The sequence below is a fragment of the Tachypleus tridentatus genome, chromosome 7, assembly GCF_004210375.1.
Source record: "Tachypleus tridentatus isolate NWPU-2018 chromosome 7, ASM421037v1, whole genome shotgun sequence".
NCBI lineage: Eukaryota > Metazoa > Arthropoda > Merostomata > Xiphosura > Limulidae > Tachypleus > Tachypleus tridentatus.
Genome location: NC_134831.1, coordinates 94,658,332 through 94,678,229, shown reverse-complemented (window position 1 = coordinate 94,678,229; position 19,898 = coordinate 94,658,332). Strand labels below are relative to the sequence as shown.

At 33.5% G+C, this 19,898-nt stretch overlaps 1 pseudogene across 1 annotated transcript in view; it reads left to right on the top strand.

Moving 5' to 3' along the window:
• Positions 1 to 19,898, top strand: part of LOC143257732 (uncharacterized) — a 21,940-nt pseudogene extending 2,042 nt beyond the window's left edge. Inside the window, exons 3-12 of the transcript XR_013031990.1 lie at positions 1,419 to 2,120; positions 2,152 to 4,008; positions 4,040 to 4,184; positions 4,229 to 4,355; positions 5,328 to 5,533; positions 11,670 to 11,948; positions 16,066 to 16,182; positions 18,879 to 19,004; positions 19,331 to 19,491; positions 19,791 to 19,898. The product of XR_013031990.1 is annotated as an uncharacterized LOC143257732 (transcript). The remainder of the gene's footprint in view (positions 1 to 1,418; positions 2,121 to 2,151; positions 4,009 to 4,039; positions 4,185 to 4,228; positions 4,356 to 5,327; positions 5,534 to 11,669; positions 11,949 to 16,065; positions 16,183 to 18,878; positions 19,005 to 19,330; positions 19,492 to 19,790) is intronic.

Below are 19,898 nucleotides of genomic sequence, written 5' to 3'. Positions count from 1 at the left end.
TAAGAACCTCGTGATCTTTATTTTGCTGAGATATGGCTTGTGTACTGAATCAAACACCTCTTGATTTGTGGAAATAGTCCCTTATATACATTTACTTCAGTATATGATGAGAATAACCAGTTGACAGCTTAGAATCCCCCCTTTTCAGCCAGTTTAATTTGTGAAGAAGTTACCACATTCTTTCAAACCAAAACTTCAAAGAAGGTAGATTACGCCTTTAGTCCGATAGAAATTTCCTACTTCTTTAAACCTAAATACATCTTAGTCACTGAGGTTAATAAATTATAATGTAATTCTATGGTATCAGTACAGTTATTTATGATTTTGTTATTCAACTGTATATATAAAACCTAAAACAATTGATATTCTCCACGTGTGGCAATTTAAAAGGCTTAACCTATGTCCAGCAACAATCAAGTTCAAAGGTCACATCAATAGGAGATAATTGTTTAATTTATTTCTAAACAGTAATACTTTGTATACACACACACATATATATAATGTATACTAATTAATGTAACTGCATATAACAAAATCATGTTCCACTAAAACAGCCAAGACAGGGAAGACTAAAGGTTTTATATTATGGGATACCTAACATGAGTGCACATGTACTGGATAATTGCAATTTATGTAATGTTAGCTAGGCATGACAGGAAGGTCAGTATAATAAAAATAAATATGCTTCCAAATATTTAGTGTAATAAGACTTAAGCTACTTAGATTAAATACTTGTATTTTTGTTTTATAATATGTAATCATTCTAGTATGAAAAAAGCATAATTTAAATATTTGTTTTCTAATTTTTATGATGGTTACAAGGTTGGTCAAATGACAGACCCCACATAGTTAGGGTATATAAAATAACATAAAATATAAAGTTTTACTATTTGAAATGTATTTAAGAGGTTTCAGAAAGTAAGCAAATAACACTTGAGATTTTTTGGGACAAAGAATAGTTTTCTTAATCGTAACATGAAATCACTTTGTATTCAGATTTACTAGTAAAGAAACAGACTTGATATTTTCCCAAATAAATCTTTAGTGAAAATATTTTATTAAAAAATGTGTACACAAAACTTGTAATCTTTACTAAAAGTCTACCAAATTTTCTGAACATACACTTGTTGTACTAAAAGTTATAGTGCAAATACTTATTGTGTGGATGAACTCGTATATTATACTGAGCCCATTGCAAAAGAGTTAATGAGTGGAATTACTGTTATATTTTTCCTTTCCTTACTAGTGTAAAATGGTATATGTGTGTGTGTGTAACAAAATTTGTGTACCTGTCAAAAATATGTAAAAATAAATTTAAGAGTAAGCAACTTAATGATTTGTAGTTAGGTTGTTGTCTTTTTTTATTTCTCGATTAAAGTAGAAATGTTTAATAATGGAATATTTTTAACTTGCTACAGGAGATCATTGTGTGAAACCTGTATCAGCTGAAATTGTGGCAAAGGTCGTGGCTTCCACAAAAGAACGACTTCACAATGCTTTTTCCAGTACTTCAAATCCAAATAGTGCAGATAATACTGAATGTGGAAAAGAGGTGTCCAGAAAAGGAAAACTTCATAGGGTACCTGATGGTGTAATTTTCAACAAACTAATACGCTACCCTTCAGAAACTATCGAAACAATTTTTGAAAAAAAGTCTAGACTCTTCCATTCTAGTTCCTCTTCTGTTGGAGAAAATCCCCTCTTCATCTCCTCTTTCAAGTACCCCAAAGAAAAACCTTACCAAGAATGATGATACATCATTTTCAAGAAGCAGAAATAACAGCCAGAGCAGTACTGTGAGCATTGATTCACGTAAACTTGAAATGGCTGGCACACATACGGGAAAGAAACAGGTATCTGATGAAGTCTTCGATAAGCTTGAAAATGAAAGAATGAATCCTTCTGAATGTACTCTTTTCATAGAACAGCCTTGGACAGAAGCTGAGAGAAAAAAATTAGATTTTGTTGTATCTGACAAAGTAGACCTAGATTCTTTGTGTTCAGAATCAGTTGAAACAGAATCTAATATTTCAAGTATCACAGGGATTGAAGAAGAAATGTCCTGTGTTAAAAAACTATTGATAGATGTTCCCTCCTCTCGCTCAAGCTTCCCTGTAGGGGTTACGGTACAGAGTCTTCATTTCTCATCAGAAAAATCCAGTAGAGCAACAGACAGTTGCAGTTGAAACACAGCCACCTGAACTTCAGGATCAAGAAACAGAAACAGACAGCTTAGAGTATTTTGGAATTTTGTGTGAAAATGCTACTCTTCAAGGCCAGGTAGATACTTTAAGAAATGAAATAGGCTGTGTCATGAAGGACAAAGTACAGCTTCAAGGGTTGATAGCCTCTTTAGAAAGCAGGATAAAATTAGAACTTGAAGACAAAAAGGTTGGAAGTAAAGAAAAGCAAGAAATATTGAGAGAATTTGAAAAAATAAGTAAAGAACATAGAGGCTGGAGTAATGTTATTGCAGAGTATCAAAGTGTTATTGATTCTAAGATAGCTGAAATAAAGGGACTGAAAGAAGATATTTCAGAGTCTGAATTGGAAAGAACAAAACTGAAAGTTAACTTGGAGGAAACTAAGATTGACTTGGAGTCAAAAGATGGTGCTATTGATGGTCTCAAAAAGAAAATAGCTGAATTACATGTTGAAGTGTTGACTTTACTGCAGGGTAAGGTTCAACTTGAAAATGAAGTGAAAGGTGTTAGAGGTGAAATGGAAACCTTGAGAAAGTCGAAAGAATGGTACCAGCAACAATTAAACTCGGTACAAGACAACAGAAATACTATTCACCAAGAACTTATAAAAGTCCAAGCCGAGGTGGTTTCTTCCAACAACTTACTGGAACAAAAAAAGTTAGAAAATAAACATTTGAAGCAGCAGCTAATAGAGTCTCAACAGAAAGCTATGAGAAAAAGAAATCTTGATGAAGCACCTTGAGAACATTGAAATGGACATTGTGGAAAGAGAATCACTCTTTCAAGAGATACAGAAGGACAGGGGAGCAGCTGAAGAAAGCCTCACAGAAAGAATGAAGAAACTAGAAGAGGAGCAGTCTAACATAAACAAGCTTAATTTTACTGTTAATGAACTCAAACATCAGCTGGCTGTAGCTAAGAATAACTTGTCCTCTAAAGATGAAATCATTCATAAGTTTGAGAAAGATCTGTCAGAACTAGCAAAACAAGCAGTATTTTATGAAAAGACTGTGAATGAGAAAGACCTTTCTCACCAGTGGGTGGAACAACAGCTAAAAGATTCAGAACAGAAGCTAACACACACAGAACTGGAGTTATCTACATATGAAGAACAGATTAAGATACTGAAAGAAGAAAAAACAGCAGTTGAAATAGCTCTGGCAGCTGCTAATGAGGAAAAAAGGACAGTTAATGAGACACTTTTGGGATTGAAAGAAAACTTGAATCGTGTGGAAGGTGCTTTTAGACAAATGAGAACAGAATTTGTGGCCAAGTCTGCTCTTGTTGAACAGTTGCAAAAAGAAAAAAATTGTATGGAAGATGTTCTTGAGAAGACTGAAGAAAAATATCTTCAACAAAAGCATGAGTTTGAATTGAAGTCCACATCTGCAGATCAAAAGATAGCTATCATTTTGCAAGATATGCAGAGCCAAAGAAATGAACTAGAAAATGTTCTAGAAGCTACTAAGAAAGAATTGCTTATAAACCAGAAATCTTATTTTGTTATGGTACAAGAGAAAGATGAGCTTCAAAGACAGTCAGAAGAAATGACTAAGTCATTACATTCTAGTGAAGAAAAAATTAAATCACTCACAGAAGAGAACTCTCGACTGACTGTTACGTTAACAGACCTACAAGAATTGAGTGAAGTAAATAATCTTCCACAGGCTATCAAAGAAAAATATCAGATGACTGGTACAACTACTGATGTTGTTTCAGGTAGGCTTGATGAAACATACAAGTTGCATCAACTAGAAGAAACTCTGAAAACAAAACAGGAAGAATTTGGAAAGAAACAGAAAATGTCATGAGTCTAACATAAAGGTATTGACGAGGAAGTTAAAAGAATCGATGAAAGCCAGAAAGAAAGCTGAACAAGATCTTCTGAAAGACAGACGAGATAAAGCTCATCATACTATTGATGCTGAACAACAAACACACGAGGATGACATTAACAAACAAGGAGTTATCGAACATGTGGCACATGAGAAGCTAAAAGGTGAAACAAATCCAGATGATTACAGGAAAAGGAAGTTGATTTAGAAGAACAGCTAACAGTTATAAATAAAAAATCAGATGAGTGGAAACTGTGTGCAGATAAAAGACAGGAATTTATCCTGGAACTGGAAAAAGAAAAAGGTCAATTGACAGGTACGTGACACTTATAATCAGAAAATATTGTATTATGTAAAAAATAGAAAACTGGATATGTGGTCTTTAAATTGTTGGATATAATAATGTGTTCTAGTTAGAGGATTCCAAAACAAATAGCCAGTTCAGGAAATGTCCTTTAATTCTTCTGGTCAACATGACTGCGTTTTGCCATTTCTCTATTTGTTTGTAAAATTAATAACCCTTAAAGCTGAAGCAGGATTATGATTGGATGTTTTAAATCCTAGATTGGGTCTCTGTTAAGTTTACAATTTATAGGGAAATAAAAAAAAAAAATTGTGACATAGCTATCTATATAATAAACATAACTGTTTCACAAGCATTTATAAACAGTAAATACAATCACAGTCCTTGTAATGTCATACACGGTGCTAAAAAAATTAGACTTAATATAGCATCTTATAATCAATATAATTGGTTATAATTGTGTTTCATCTGACGATGACCGAAGAAGGTCTAAACATTGTTCACTCCTCTACGTAGAAAATTTCTCAACCCAAACGAGCCGTTTTTACATATATATTATATAAATAATGTTTGAACCATTAGTGTGTTGTTGTATCTCAGCTGGCCTCGAGCTCTGAATTGAGCGAAATGTTGCATGCAATGGATATAAAACTTTAGTTTGGAAATACTATTATCCTACACTTTTAGATCTTGGAAAACTAAGAGACTAGAATTAGATTTTAGTGCTAAAAATAAGAGTAGGCTTAACATAGCATCTCAGTAATTTCTTCACAACTTACATACAAACAGTGTCCACATCAGTGTGAGTTTATTGATTTTGATAATTGACTTATTTAATAAAGTACTTGAATCTTATAGGAAATTAAAATGACTTGAATTTATAAATAAACATTTTCGAAAATAAGATAGTTGGCATTTTAAAAACCATTCTGCTTCACAGTTTCATGATCCTAACACTAACAGTATTTCTGTTATTATGTACAGAGAGCTTAGCTACAATTAAACAGCACATGACAGGAGTGGAAGCTCAGCTAATGGAAAAACAAACTGAATTGTCAGAGCTTAATCATCAGATGAAGCTGTTAGAAAAACACCAGAAGGAAGAGACTGTTAGATTTCAAAAGAAGTTAGCATCTGTGGAACAAGAGCTGAACAAAGAGAAGAGTATTACTAAAGAATTGAGACGTCAGGTTAGGAGACTGTGCAGTATGAAAAAATTTGTCTATTTATTATGGAAATTTGGGCCCTTTCTTGTTTACTTAGTATGATACAGTAGTGGTCATGAGAATAGTCTTAATCTGTATATTGGGTAAACATGGCTGGTTTGGGTTGAGAAACTTTTTTATGTAGAGGAGCGAACAACGTTTCGACCTTCTTCGGTTCACAAAGAAAGAAAGAGGTAACTGACCGATAGCTGACTACATGTTTGAAGGGGGTTGTGTAACTGAGTGTAGGAATGTAGAAGGCGTGCTTAGTTATTTGCTTATATTTATTAACATAGGTTTGACTTTTCTTGATAATGAATTCTAAAGTCCATGAAACCAGTTTGGGGGGGAACACTTGTATCCATCGTTATATCATAAGCCTCAGCTTTTGATGACCTGCCAGAAGACGTATTAGCATTTCATCATAGAGAAATTGAACATTTACTTGGGTCAACTTTTAACTCTGAACCTCATCCCACTTCCATCCAAATATTTCCCTTCTGTTTTTTCATCTCTACTCCCATCCTGATCCAAATATATACAATATTTATCCCTTGGCAGTCCCTCTCTGTTCGTGATCTCTTCCATCCTACCATTACTGATTGGGTTTGACTTTTATTTTGACTCATTCCTCATCTTCTTCATACTGGAATAGGTTCAAAGTATCTTCTCATCCGATCTGACACTTCACCTCTTCCCTCACATCTCGTCTTCATTGCCCATTGGAATATATCCTGTAGTCTGGCATGTGGATTACACTTAATACATTATTTTCACCATATTGTGGTTTCTTCATCATCAAGTTTTGTCTCCATGCATAGCCCTTTAAACTTCATTGGGACTTTGAGTAAGTCTGTATTCCCTTGCTTCATTTATTCTTTACATGGAATCTGCATTGTGGTGAGTGGTGCTAGATCAGGTATTATTTTGTTAGGAAATCTCGTGTACAGCTATATTAACTCGTGCTCCATGGCTTCATGATACTTACCATTTAGATGAGATTTTCCATAAGATTGCTTTTAGTTGAATACCTCATGATTTAATTGCTTCATAAACTTGCTCATTCTTGAACATACCACCCTTGGACTGTGTGGGTTAAGCAAAAGACTAAAGCTGCTCATTCCTGCCAGGCCTTGTTTCAAATAAAATAGTATGGTCTGCATTTAAATATAGGATTTCATGGTCACTCATTGCACTGTCTCGGATTATGATGTTCTTCTGAACTCTCCAAATTGTTATCTCCCACCTTTGTGTACTTTAGGAGTCCTGAACACTTTCCAGTTCTGTGGTTGATTGTGGAGTCACTTTCCTGAATGGTTTCCACACAAAGTTGGTTATAACCTTTCATTGCAATTTAGGTTAGTGGTATTGTGCAGGTATAGATGATGTAATATCCTCCAGTATGCATTATAGAATTGGAAAGAAATGAGACATCAAATTGCAGTTCACTCCTTCAATTGGGAGCTCTCATCCTACCCTTGCTTGAATACTGGTACCCCATGGATGGGTTTTGGATTTAGGAAGAACCAATCATAATAAGCTCTCACACATTTAGGATTGTCTGTACTCCTCTGTCATTCTTCTGAGTTGTGGGTCACAATGTGAAAAAGGAAATTGTTTCTGTTCTCTCCTTTTTGCTATCACTCATTTTATTTTATGCCAAGGATATTATTGCATTTGGATGGTTTTAATCAATTTCACTGTTGTGGTACTTGATTTATATCATATAGACATCCATTTGATACTTGATGTCGAATCCCCAGATCAATATGTCAAAGATATTGCGTGAGTCATGTTCAGGAGCTGGGGTGGTTCTCTGTTCCCTCCAGTCTCTTGAACTTAAGGTAAAGATAGTATGAAGATTGATTTTCATCCTACTCCCACATGGATGTTAGTTCCCAGTAGTGTGCATTTTGGATGTAGTTGGCTTCCAGAAGACAGTCCATTGTACCATACCCACTCTACACCTAGGAGCATATCCAATGATTTACCCACTTTTAAACTATGTGGGATTGAAGCTTTATATATATTTACATGGTTAGGGTCACTATTATACCACAGTTCTATTCCACTTGGGTGTACTCTGCTCTTTTTCCACCCTTATCTATTACACTATTCTTGGATGAGAGACATGTTGAAATCATTCAAATCCAACAGAGGTAAGCAGAATATTTGAAATCCAACAGAGGTAAGCAGAATATTTGTCGCATGCATAAAGAAAACATCTGCATATGGAGAGCAGCACTGGACTAGAAAAGATAAGTACCAATAATAAATACATTTTAAATGTATAAAAATTATAACTTCTAAGCTTTAATAATGTTTGTCATAATTGTGTATGTAATTGTGATGTAAGAATGATATTCTAAAAGTGCATTTAGCTTCAAAAACACATCATTTTTACAAGAAAGATGATTCATTTTCATTCTGTTTCTTTCAAATGATGAATCTACAGTTGCTTTAAATCACAAATTCCTTAATGACAACTTAACAATACTTGATTTTATCAATTGTTCAGTTCTAACCTTTTAAAACATATAACTCTGTCTTTCAAATGTCCTTTTTCTAGTACGTCATTAAATAGAGTGTTTGTCAAAAGATTAGGAAACTTATTAATGAAATAACACTCGTATATAACAGTTAAAAAGTTATTAAATAACTATGAAAATCAAAGGAACTGTTTTATATACATTCATATGTCTCAAGACGTCTTCTGGTCAATAATGCTTGTATTACTTGGAACTCAGAATTCCTTTTATAGGGTCAGAAATATTAAAGTGACCTGGGGAGGACTGACATCAGACTTTTGATTAAGCGACTTTTGACAGACTTTTATATTTAGTTATTTGTATAAAATATTTGGGACAAAAGATTTGTAAGTGAAACAGAAAATGCGTGTTAACGTGACTTTTTGAATATAAAAAAAATATCAAATATTGAAACATAAGTACAGCCATTTTTCTTAATATGAAAGATTCTGGACATCATATCTGTAGAAAATCACAGATAATAATATACAGTATAAACAACTAAAAAAAAATTCAGATCATTAAAAGCTTGCCAAACCTCTACACCTGCCAAAGTCACATCATTAAAAAACATAGTTCTATGATCATGTACACCCTTGTGCAAATTAATTGAAACAAATGGTCATTTTACAATATTTTCAGCATGGTGGCCAGTGTAGGCTCACTGGAACCACTGATTTCCTTTAATAGTCATTTTTTCACACAGATGGCGTCATTAGCTGTGTTTTGCAGTATGGTCAATCTATTTTTGGGATATATGATGAAATTTTGAGGAATATAATGTCATTTGAAATTGTATTAGACTTTTCTCAAAAATGAGGCTATTTGTTTTTCTGCTAATCAGTCATCTTTCAGCCATCATACACAATGGACGTGACTCCTAGAAAGCGTACAAATATTGTGACACTGCACGAGCACACTGGCATGACTTACAGGGAAATCACGGTTGTTGTTGGTGTTAGCCTATCAACCATCAGCCATGTGATCAAGGCCAAGGTGAGTACCAAATCTATCAGTCCGAAACAAAAAGGTAGATGTGGCCGAAAAAGGAAAACAATGCCAAGAGACGACGCATATATGGTTAGGGAGAGATTTGGAGGTCAAAGGAATAAAAGTCAGCTCTTCAATGGTTCATCATAGGCTTCTTGATGTTGGGCAAAAAACTTCTTACCAACTCAATAAAGAAAAAACGATATCAATGGGGTCTTAAATACAAGAACTGGACACATAACAATGGAAGAAGGTGTTATTCAGTGATGAGACTCGTTTCTTTGTACAGGGTCAAAGAAGTCTGTATGTTTGCAAATCTGCAGGTGAGAAACTTTGAGAATCTCACATCAATCAATTTGTAAAACATCTCTTGAAGTTTTGGGGCTTTTTCAGCTACTATGGCATTGGAGACTTGCATATCTTAGAAGGTGTGATGCGAGGACCACATTACATCGAAGTTTTGCAGACAAGAGTCATTCCAGAATTAAGAAAGAGATTTCCAGATGGATCTTGGATTTTTCAGCAAGATCTGGCTCCGTGCCACACATAGAAACTTGCGAAGAATTTTATGACTACAACACGAATAAAGGTGCTGGACTGACCTGGAAACTCTCTGGACTTAAATCCTATTGAAAATCTTTGGGCAATTTGTAAAGAAAGAATTTGGGGAAAAGACTGTACTATGAAAGATAAACTAATTGAGGCCATAATTGAAGTGTGGTACCACGATCCAAAAATTAGTAAAGATTGCAGTCAACTCATGTACTCGATGGCAAAGCAGATTAATGATCTTCTGAAAACTAAAGGAGGTCATATCATGTATTAGTTTGTGAGTATTAATTTTTTCCATCTTGTTTCAATTAATTTGCACAATGGTGTAGGTGTTGACCAACTTTCCTGCTAGAAAACATCACTAGGCTGAAGAAGACAAGTGTGTTAAAATTGGTTTCAAGGTCTTCCTATACTTTGTTCTACTGCTTTTTGTAATTGGTTTTCACTGTATCTTTTGTAAATTTTTATCAATTGGCTTCAAAATTAGGAGCTTTTAAAATTTTGAATTATTATTCAGAAGTATGGTAAATTACAAGTTATGTCATATACTGACAAATTTAACAAATTATTTAATATAAGAGACCAACAAATTTAATCTTGTTGTTTGGATACTAGAAATTAACAAATTACTTTATGCAAAAGAGCAACAAATTTCATGTTGTTTGGATACTAAAAACTAACGAGTTACTTAATGCAAGAGACCAACAAATTTAATTTTGTTGTTTGGATACTAAAAACTAACGAGTTACTTAATGCAAGAGACCAACAAATTTAATTTTATTGTCTTGGGTACTAGGGATGAACCAATGGGATATAGCCAAAGAAACTAGTTAGGAGTCTGATGCAATAATAACTGAGTGCTAAAAATAAAGTTACCAGAAAAACAAGACATAATAATTAAATTTGGATAAATGATAACAAAGAATAATTTCACAGGTATATTTAAATTAAAATTTTCTAGTTTATTTTCTGTGAGTTTCAAGCAGACATCATTAGGCAGGTTTTGAGCCTAATTCCATTGTAACAGTTTTTACTGTCCATTGAAGGGTGACAACATGTTAACTTATTCTTTAGTATCATTTACCTAAGTTATATTGATGGTTTTAATTTATACTGTTATTGTTTATACAAAATATTTTTTTATTGATTTTAACTTGAATTAAGTTATAATAATAGATCATTTGAAAGTATTTTTTCTTAGCATCAAAAATCATTTTACGACATTGCACACAGCTCTTCAGTAAACAATATGCAAACTGTATAGTTGATAATACCTGAACAGAGCTTACTGACGTAGTGTAAAACACATGAATATTTCACTAAATATATATTTATATACTGATCTTCCTCTGGTAGTTCAAATACTTAGAAGTAGTAAATAAAGATATTTTTATACAAGTGAACAGGACACAAACGTTTTATTAGTACTGCTCAAATCCCTGTCACACTAAAATGCTTGCTTTTCAGCTGTGGGGACATTATAATGTGATGGTCAATCCCACTATTTGTTGGTAAAAGAGTAGCCCAAGAGTTGGCAGTGGGTGGTGATGACTAACTCTCTTCCCTCTAGTCTTACACTGCTAAATTAGGGATGGCTAGTGCAGATAGCCTTCGAGTAGCTTTGTGTGAAATTCAAACGAAACCAGACATTTTGTAAATGTTTAAACAGTGAATTTAAAATTTTTGTGACCAAAAAATTTCCATGTAATTTTTACAGTAATTTTTCTGTAATGTAATACAAAACTGTAATATGGTTAACATTGATTTCAGTATGGATAATAAGACTTCGAATGTTCCTAGACTGGTGAATTAGGTTATTATATATACAGAAAGAAAACTGCAGTAAACTAAAGACTACAGATGTTTCTGTCTATGATCTTACATTTTTTTACGTGTTCTGTGTTTTTATCAAGAAGTAGTAAATTTATGTTGAATATATAGATTGTGTTCATTGTAACTATATTTCAGTGTGATATAAACGCTCTACTGTTTATGAAGTAATTGATAGAATATATTAAGCTTTATCTGCTTTTGTATTTTATTTCTCTCAGGTTTTCCAAGATAAGCGAGAGAACAGCCACCTCGGAAAGACTATGACAAATATAAAGTCAAACTTGGAGAAAACTAACCAGATTGCTGATGCTCGAAGACAAGAAATTCTAACATTACAATCTGAGCTAAATGTTAAACACCAGGCTGAGTTAAAGCACCGGGCTGAGATGGAATCCCTCCAAACAGTGTACAAACAGACACAGGCAGAAGTCAAGCAGCTGAAACAAGAGATGGAAGAGCAGGCAGCTAGAGATCCTGCCCTTGCAGACCAGATAAAGGTGGTAACTGCTGCATTTTTATTCAAGTACAACATAAAGTAGCTATTTTTTACCATTACCATCTAATAATTAATCCCAAGGTTTTATTTGAATGTAGCACTGAAAAGTGTTAGAAATGTTCTAGATTTGATTGTGAATGTGGTTTTAAGTGTAGCGATTAAGCTAAATTATGGATCTAGGTCAGATGAGAGAATGAATTCAAAGATATTCCAGTTGGTTTGGCATACCAATTGAATTGGAAATTCAACAGTTGATTAGTATGTTGACAGTGGAACATAAAACAACAGGCACAAATAGTATCATTATCTTTAAAAATCATTTGTAAGAAAATATTAGTTTCAATATTTCATGAAACTAATCGCCCAGTAAAGTCTGAAGATAAATGTAAGAAGAATACCATCACAGTACACTCCAGAAGGATGATACCATCACAGTACACTCCAGAAGGATGATACCATCACAGTACACTCAAGAAGGATGATACCATCACAGTACACTCCAGAAGCATGATACCATCACAGTACACTCCAGAAGCATGATGCCATCACAGTACACTCCAGAAGCATGATGCCATCACAGTACACTCCAGAAGCATGATGCCATCACAGTACACTCCAGAAGCATGATGCCATCACAGTGCACTCCAGAAGGATGATACCATCACAGTACATTCCAGAGATTTCATAATTTCACATTTTCATTAATATTTAGTTTTGCTTCATTTTAAAAGTTGTTTGAGTTTCTTTTATTGAGCTCTATCAAAGTAATCTTAAGTTACCAGTTTCCAGAATGGATCAGTCTCCCTCCTGAAAAGACTCAGTACTAAAAGATGTTGGAGTGACTTGTGGCAGGTCTTTTACTAAAGATGTATCTGTGAACTTAATAGTCAGTGTCACTAGTTTGCAGACAAGGTGATTTTTATTTTAAAATTTAAATTCCTTTTTCATTTTACAGTTTTCAAATTTTGTTCATATAACTTTTAGAAGTTCTGAAATGAATGTCAAAAAGTTTGTTTTTTTTTCAATAAAACTTTGTATTTATTTTCTCTACCCTAAAACTAGATCTTTTTAACTACCCTATCACCATCACAAGATATGTACATTAACCTGTCTTCTTTTAGTATCACTTTGACTGCATATAGTTAGAGAAAACTACACATTACTTATTGTAAATCTCCCTGTCATTCATGTTTATTGCTTTACTGATACAAAGTATCACAAGTTACCACCAAGTTCATGTTTATTCCTTTACTGATACAAAGTATCACAAGTTACCACCAAGTTCATGTTTATTGCTTTACTGATACAAAGTATCACAAGTTACCACCAAGTTCATGTTTATTACTTTACTGATACAAAGTATCACAAGCTACCACCAAGTTCGTGTTTATTACTTTACTGATACAAAGTATCACAAGTTACCACCAAATCTGGGTAAACTGCAACATGGTGAGTGCATGAAATGTACTGTTGCTTTTCAGTGTTTTCCATTTAATAATTCTCATCTAACAAAGTTTCTGATTTTTACACTTTAATTACTTTTGTAATAGTAAATAAGAATGTGGTTAATAAACAAAAAAATACCATACTTATTTTAGTGGTATCATAGTTTTTCGTTCTCAAAGTCTCCATAATAGATAACCCTATTTTTTTATAGGATTATTGTTAGTACTATGTTTAAATTTTATTTGTGCTAAATATGTAAATCAGAACACAAAATAATGGTAGTTCTTGATTCATGCAAATTCATCATACACATTTTTGGATTAATGCGATTGATGTAATAATGCTATTTATTTATTACGAAAACATTCGAGATAATACCACGTAAGATAGTTGAAGTGACGTGACAATGACATTACAGTTAACTGTGCGGTACCCGGATAGTCGCAGGGTCTGTTTGGTCATACAATGAAGTCATTAAAATCAATTTATCATGCTTCACACTGGAGTTGATGCTTTCTGTAGAGATATACATTATGTTGACCACATGAGCATAGGTGGCACTCTTGCATTATATTAAGGTTTGACTGGTGGCATTTCAACTGTGTATATTCTATGGGAAATAGCGTTCAACTTACGTGACCAGTTCCTGGAACATACATGTTGCATAAAGTGAGAATCCCCTGTATTTCTTAAAACAGTGTCCTGAAACTACTATAATTTAACTGACTCTCTAAGCTGTAAGTACATTGAAATATTTATCTAACTTGGTTCAGGTGATCTTTATGGTAGGAAACAATGAAATTGATGCAAAGTTACTTGCAACCAGCTGTGAGAACAAATCTCATAAAGAAAGTAGCGAATTAAAATATCTTTCGATTGATGTTTATCACAAAATAATCCAATAATGAATGTTATAGGAAGTTACCTATGTTTATCACAAAATAATCCAATAATGAATGTTTTTGGAGGTTATCCATGTTTATCACAAAATGATCAAATAATGAATGTTATAGGAGGTTATCCATGATTATCAAAAAATAATCCAATAATGAATGTTATAGGAGGTTCTCCATGTTTATCACAAAATAATCCAACAATGAATGTTATAGGAGGTTATCCATGTTTATCACAAAATAATCCAATAATGAATGTTATAGGAGGTTATTCATGTTTATCACAAAATAATCCAATAATGAATGTTTTTGGAGGTTATCCATGTTTATCACAAAATAATCCAATAATGAATGTTATAGGAGGTTATCCATGTTTATCACAAAATAATCCAATAATGAATGTTATAGGAGGTTATCCATGTTTATCACAAAATAATCCAATAATGAATGTTATAGGAGGTTATCCATGTTTATCACAAAATAATCCAATAATGAATGTTTTTGGAGGTTATCCATGTTTATCACAAAATAATCCAATAATGAATGTTTTTGGAGGTTATCCATGTTTATCACAAAATAATCCAATAATGAATGTTTTTGGAGGTTATCCATGTTTATCACAAAATAATCCAATAATGAATGTTATAGGAGGTTATCCATGTTTATCACAAAATAATCCAATAATGAATGTTATAGGAGGTAATCCATGTTTATCACAAAATAATCCAATAATGAATGTTATAGGAGGTTATCCATGTTTATCACAAAATAATCCAATAATGAATGTTATAGGAGGTAATCCATGTTTATCACAAAATAATCCAATAATGAATGTTATAGGAGGTAATCCATGTTTATCACAAAATAATCCAATAATGAATGTTATAGGAGGTTATCCATGTTTATCACAAAATAATCCAATAATGAATGTTATAGGAGATAATCCATGTTTATCACAAAATAATCCAATAATGAATGTTATAGGAGGTAATCCACTTAATTTTTTGAATACAGCACATGCAAGAAGAGGTGTGGTGTGTGTGTTTCAGTTTATGATGTCAAAATAAAGAAAATAAATGCTATTAATTTTCATTTTAACTCGGGAACACCTGATGTATAAGTGTGTAAGTGCTTAAACTTGACTGGTTTAAAAAAGTTCTACAATATGTAATTGCAGCAAGGAAGCATCTTGTGATGCATAAAAGATTGAGGATTTATTTGAAAGTTTCCTTTTGAAATTTAAATTGAATAAAACTATGTTGTAATACCAAGTTTTTTGACTTATATAAGTTTAAGTTTCAAATGCAACCCTTTAAAAAGGTTGCAAGACATATACGTGGAGGGTGGCGGAGGTGAATACATTTCAAACAACGTAATACTTTGACCAGTGTCCTTCTCAGTTTGATACATCTTTTACAAAATGCGATTTAATATTTATTCTTCAGAATTTAAAGAATTTTGAGTAGAAGGCTTAGTATGTTTTCAACTACAGTGTTCTTCTCAGTTTTCTTTCTAGGAACCTTATGCCCCAAGCAGCACATCTTGTTTCATTAATGGTGTTCTGCGGACAGTTTATATATACACATCTCAAATATAGTAAGACAGTTTGAAAAGTGATTTTGTGTGCAAGCACATTCTCATTGATATCCACAACTTTATTTACTACACTATCTACTGCATGTAAAAACAGTTTTCAAAAGGCATTAGCCTAAAGTTCCCTGTATTGAGTTGTTTTAAAATTTTGTGTGGTTAACCATATCTTTTTGTTTTTAATATCAGACACTAAGCTGGCACCTGAAAGAAAGGAACCAGGAGCTTTCAGCCTTAAAGGAGCAAATTTGTGCAGGAGAAACAAGACACAGAAAGGAACTAGAAGAGCTTGGTCGACAGATACAGGTTAGTAAAATCAAACTAGAAGAGCTTGGTCGACAGATACAGGTTAGTAAAATCAAACTAGAAGAGCTTGGTCGACAGATACAGGTTAGTAAAATCAAACTAGAAGAGCTTGGTCGACAGATACTGGCGAGCGAAATCAAACTTCTGTTAACTTACTGTCTTGATTTTATTTAGGTAAGTTGTTTATTGTTAGATTGTGGTATTGGAAAAAATTACATGAGGTATACCTCAAGTATAAACTTTTAAATAAGTATGTATTTGTTTAACAGCAAAACCTGCTCATTTGACAGTATGCTGTCACACATGGCCCTTTTGGCAGAAGTATGTTGATATAACAAGGTTTTTAAATAGTTTAGAGCAAGGGGACACTAGTATGAAGAAGGAGCCTTTATTGTTCTCCAAGGAAACAGAAATCCTGCACATAAGAACATTTGAGACAGCCTGCAAGTTCTGAAATCATAACAAAAGCTAATTTGTTCTGGTGTTCCCATCCAAGAATTAAATATTATGGTTATGAAAGAGAACCTTCTGACTCCAAGCTCTCATGTGCAAAATTCTTCACTAGGTGTATCCAGTGTAAAGAATGTTTGTTTATTTATTGAGCCTTTTGCACTCGGGACATTTCATCTCCACTATTATTCTGCAGATATCATCCAAACCACAGATTGCTAAATGGTGCCTCATGAAGCAACCATCAGTGATCAGGTGTCACATAACCATCACTGAGATAATCGGTTGGCATCAGAGTTCAGATACCCCTGTGTAAAATGAATATCTTTCAACATTACAGTTATTCAAAATAAGCCTTGGCAGAATATTTAAATATGAGACAGAGGTTGGAGCAGTCACCTCTTATCACATCCACTGGTTGTTCTGACACCACAGGTAGCAAGAAAGGTAGTTGAACTTTCATTGTCTTGTAAACAACAATCTTCCTCAGATACTTTAAGCAGCATGAGGAAGAAGCCAGAATCCATAAAGAAAAGGTATGCTTTGGATTGCTATGCAAAATGAGTTGTAAATAGATGGTTGTCACCAATATTACATTTCTACAATGTTCAGAAAAGTTGGTCTCCATATGGATGGCAAAAATATAATCATGGAAAGACTGTGTGTGAGCTGGATGTCCATGCAACACTGTGCAGTGGTGAAGTTATATGAACTTGAAAAAAGATGCCTCTATACCAGATCCAGCACAACATTACTGACAAGATAATAACTTCCCCTGTGGTAGTAAGGTGCTATGAAATGTTTTCTCCAACACCAAGAGGGAAGGAGAGAGGTGTCAAACAAGTGATAAACAGTATGACCAGGAAAACCAAAGAGATTTTTCCTATGTTGCTGTTTTACTTTTGGTGACTGGAGGCAGATGCATATCCTCCCATCATCTGTGTAACAGCAACAGAGACACTTTTGTGTATAACAAGAGTATCTTTGTTGGTACAATTCTCTTTTTGTGTGTGTAAATATGACTCTCACTGACCTATAATGGAATATCTGTTAAGATTAACCTCACTACCTAATGTTACAATTGATATTGTTGTCTTTGTTAGCAATGTATGGTCACCAGAACAATTGAGATCAACCATAAGTAATGCATGTGCAGTGGAGCGCCATTAAGCCGAGGACCAGTAAACCGCGAAATCGCTTAAGCCACTGTAGCAAGTCTTGTGAGCAAGGATTATCATGGCTCACCGCTAATTTAAGAACGTGTAAAAACGCGGCTTACGAATTTAATCCTGGCTTTATAACTTTAAGGGATATTTAAAAAGATTTGCTTTAATTTGGGAAATAAATAAAATATATTACAATAGAAATCGACCATTAATCTACCTTATCCGTTCTCTATATCAGCTTTATGGAGGCTGCCATTGTTACCGAATCACACCTCTCCATACATTGAAGTTAATCCACGGTAAATCTGTGAAAAAAGTGATCAAGCAGGTTAAGCAGGTTGACTCCCCAAATACCGCTGCTTAACGGGCTCCACTGTAATTTACAGTTTTAATATATTCAGGTTTGACTTGCACAGAGTCTAAAAAAGTTGTAATTTAATGAATTGAAATACATAAACCATTTCTTTAAAAGATTATGAATATATAATAGTATTTGTCTGCATCCTATCCAACACCTCCCAGTGCCTCAGCAGTCAGGGTAATAACACTTAAAACCAGGATTTTGGTACCCATGGTTAGCATAACAAAGATAACCAATCATGTAGCTTTCTGCTTAACAACAAAAACAAACAAACAAAAACACATCTTAGTTGAATGGATGGGAACTGTTTGCTGTAGAAACACAAGAATATAGGAAGACATTTTAAATGTCTTTCATCTTCTGGTCAGTGTGTGTATGGCATAGTTGGTACAACTGCCATCAATTCAACTAAGGTTCATCTTGAATATTCTGATAATCAACAATATGTCACACTTCCCTTATATACTCCATGTTTTGTAGTTATTTTAAATATTTATGTATTATTGTTTTAGTTTATTCTTTCATTTATTCAAAGCTATTTCATGTGATATTCCAAAATTCTGTTGTGTTTTGAAGGATAATTTTTCATTACAGTTGTTGTGGTTGATAATTTGGTGAATTCTTAGTTTACTAACTGATGTCTGTATCGACAGATAAATGCATGAGTCCAGGATCTGCAACTTTAAAATTAACAGTCGGACTTTTTACATTTTCTCAAGATCACAGATAAAGAACTGAATGTCTTGAAGACAGAACTTGCTAACACTCGCAAAGAAAAGTTTGGATACCAGACCAAAGTTGCAGAACTTAGGAATGCTCTGAAGTCCAGCTTGGATAGAAACAAAGTAAGTAAGTGTAATGTGGTTTTTTACAGTGGCAGGTTTTCCTTTTAGAAGAACAATGCTGTTTTCTGTATGGAGGAATTCTTGTGTGAATTTTCAAACATTCCAAATTGTCATGAACAACTATGACTTAGATTAAGTTACATTGTTGTTTTAACCACAGTAAACATTGTCTCTTATTGTTCATATTGTTGTATTTTACTATATATGAACAGCTATTAAAATCATACTTAGAGTTCTTATAGTGTATTTATAATTGTTGCTCTAACAGTATACCTATCTGTTGGAAGATATATTGTGGGAGTAAGTTAATGAATTCTCTTATTTAGGAATTACAAACCCAGCTGGATAGCAAAACCAAGCCTCCAGAAAATGGTCTCACCAAGAACGCCAATAGATTGAACATTCCACCCCCTGCATCTCCTCCACCCTATGATGACACATTCATTACAGTCTTGCTGGAGCAGAGTGCTGTTCTTCCAGTCAGCAAGTACGTTTTATTTTATTTATATTCTAAGTTTTATGACTCTTTCGCTAAAAATACAGCATTTTTTATCATGTGGACAAGAACATCTCAGTTATATCACTTGAAAACATTTATTTAATACGATCAATGTTAACCACTTTTTATTGTGGGTACGTTGTGTAGGGAAAATCATGATACTGGAACAAATATTAAACAGTATTTTGCCACATAAAATATTATGCTGTTCACTGAAGAATAAGTTTATGTAATTGTAACAATGGAAGTTTGAATAAAACAGTGATAAGATTGCATTCCCTTTCTAGACCTCTAAGTAATCTTCAAACGTGCCTAAATGCTCTGAAGCAGGAAATGGCTATCCTTCAGAAGCAATTAGAAGAGGAAGCTGAGATGATCACAGACTTGTGAGGATA